Here is a 2722-nt window from a genome sequence, read left to right as displayed (position 1 = left end):
GAGAAGAGAAGAGAAGAGAGAAGAGAGACCTCAGGAGGTCTCTCAGGAACTCATGTAAACTAAAGAATGTAAGTGTAGATCTTGCATGTGTGAAGATGTTGTATAGGTGTAGATCTTACACGTTACAGATCATGCATATGTATAGATCTTAAATGTGTGCAGATCTTGTATATGTGTATATCTTGCATGTGTTCAGGTCTTGTATGCATGTATATCTTGCGTGAGTGCAGATCTTGCATATGTGAAGATCTTGTATGTGTGTAGAACTTTCATGTGTGTATATCTTGCATGTGTTCAGGTCTTGTATACATGTATATCTTGCATGAGTGCAGATCTTGCATATGTGAAGATCTTGTATGTGTGTAGAACTTTCATGTGTGTATATCTTGCATGTGTACAGATCTTGCTTGTGTGAAGATCTTGTATATGTGTAGATCTTGCATGTGTGAAGATCTTGTATATGTGTAGCTCTTTCATGTGTGTACATCTACATGTGTTCAGATCTTGTATATGTGCAGATCTTGCATTGTGCAGATCTTGTATGTGTATAGATCTTGCACATTTCAGATCTTGAATATGCACAGATCTTGCATGTGTGAAGATCTTGTATATGTGTAGATCTTGCATGTGTGAAGATCTTGCATGCGTGCAGATCTTGTATGTGTATAGCTCTTGTACGTTGCAGATATTGCATATGTACAGATCTTGCATGTGTGAAGATCTTGCATGTGTACAGATCTTGTATATGTGTAGATCTTTTTTTTTTTTTTGATTTTTCGAGACAGGGTTTCACTGTATAGTCCTGGCTGTCCTGGAACTCACTCTGTAGACCAGGCTGGCCTTGGACTCAGAAATCCGCCTGCCTCTGCCTCCCGAGTGCTGGGATTAAAGGTGTGTGCCACCACGCCCGGCGTTGTGTAGATCTTTCATGTTGCAGATTTGCATATGTACAGATCTTGTATGTATGAAGATCTTGTATATGTGTAGATCTCACATGTGTGAAGATCTGGTATATATGTAGACCTTGCATGTGTGAAGATCTTATATATGTGTAGATCTTTCATGTGTGTATATCTTGCATGTGTACAGAACTTGTATATGTGTAGATTTTGCACGTTTCAGATCTTGCATATGTACAGATCTTGCATGTGTGAAGATTTTGTATATGTGTAGATCTTTCATGTGTGTAGATCTTGCATGTGTGCAGATCCTGCATGGGTTTCCTTTTATTCTCTTCATATTGCATGACAAGCCTAGAAAGACAATGGTCAGTCAGTCAAAAGCAGAATCAAAAGCTCTTTTATTCAAAAAAAGTGGCTAGGCTTTAGAGATGAAAAGAAAAGAGACAGAAAGAATAGTTTCTACCTCCATTTCCAGGAACAAAGGAAACAAAGAGGGAAGGGGGGCTCAGGTTTAGTTTCCTAATTCTCTTAGAAAAATCAAACACACACATATAAATAAATATGTAAAGAGAGAAAACAAAACAGCACAATGGAGGAGCACATACTTAGGCTGATCACAAATATGGGGCTTTAACTTTCTCTAAGAGGTGGTCAGACTAGGTAAGTTAGTAATGAATCATCTACTGCAGTCATTTTGTGTATGCATATGTGTACAGCTGCAAATGTATGCATGATATGGAAGCCAGAGGACAACCTTGGAATCTCAAGAGCCCTCCACCTTTGTTTTGATACAGGATCTTTCATTGGCCTAGAACTTGCCAAGTAGATTAGGCTAGCTGTCCAGAGAGCCCCGGGAACCCACCTGATGCTGCCTCCCTAGCTCTTTGATGACATCCATAGGCAGCCATATCTGACTTTTTGTATGAATTCTGGATCCTCCTACTTCAAGGATGGAGCTCTCCCGCAAGCCCTGCTGCAACCACTTTTGACGAAAAGCAAAAAAAAAAAAAAAAAAAAAAAAAAAAAAAAAAAAAAAAAAAAAAAAAAAACAAAACAGACGCAGAAATGTGACTTGGCTCCTTGAGATCCTAAGTCAGCCAGGAGAATGCTGTGATGTGGATCCCTGCTTGGGGAGCACTTTTTCATCCCATGGATGTGGCACACCTAATGACAGCAAAACATCTGTTCACCTTGACACCCGCCTTTGAAGAAAACCAAAAGCCAGATAAGCTCCCGCACATGCTCCAGCCAGGCCTGATGATCCTCTGAAAGGTCTGAGGGAAGTAAATCCCGGGGATCAAATATCAGCGTTCACTCCTTGAGGACTTACCTGTTCACAAGGTCAGGCTAGGCAATGTATTAGTAAATGCAACAACAGTATAGTCTGGCAAATAGCCTTCGTAACCACAAAGGGGTTCTTGGTCCTGAGGAAAAGAAAGACCATGTTTTGACTTTCAGGATTTGTGTAACTCCAAGAAGATTTATAATTGTATAAATCAGAATACAGCCACAACGAAGAGGCCCAGAGAGGCTAAGGGAATTACTCAAAGACGCACAGCTCTTCAGTGGCTTAGTCATATGCACCATCTAATTCAATTACCATTAACTGGATGCTCAGAAGGCTTTGGATTTGTACAAACCTGCTGTGGTTTGGGAGCAAGTGAGAAGCATGCTGCTCAATGTCTTTGGAACGTGCTTCAATGAAGCGATGCTTGATGAATGAGTTTTCCAACTGCTTCTTATTCTAACATAGCCATAGAGCAATAACGACGACGTTACATTGTTTCCCTGGTGCCTCCTAAATCCTTGCTACATCCACT

The 2722-nt window shown here is 40.4% G+C and overlaps 1 long non-coding RNA gene across 1 annotated transcript in view; it reads right to left on the bottom strand.

The window, feature by feature from the left end:
• LOC110319831 overlaps positions 1-2326 on the bottom strand; it is a 62938-nt gene extending 60612 nt beyond the window's left edge. The window contains exon 1 of the long non-coding RNA XR_002380432.1: positions 2233-2326. This is a non-coding gene — a long non-coding RNA (uncharacterized LOC110319831). The remainder of the gene's footprint in view (positions 1-2232) is intronic.
• Positions 2327-2722: the final 396 nt, after the last annotated feature.

Source organism: Mus pahari, chromosome 4, assembly GCF_900095145.1.
Source record: "Mus pahari chromosome 4, PAHARI_EIJ_v1.1, whole genome shotgun sequence".
Classification (NCBI taxonomy): Eukaryota; Metazoa; Chordata; class Mammalia; order Rodentia; family Muridae; genus Mus; species Mus pahari.
The sequence above is the reverse complement of the archived record's forward strand: the minus strand, read 5'-3'. Positions and strand labels throughout refer to the sequence as shown.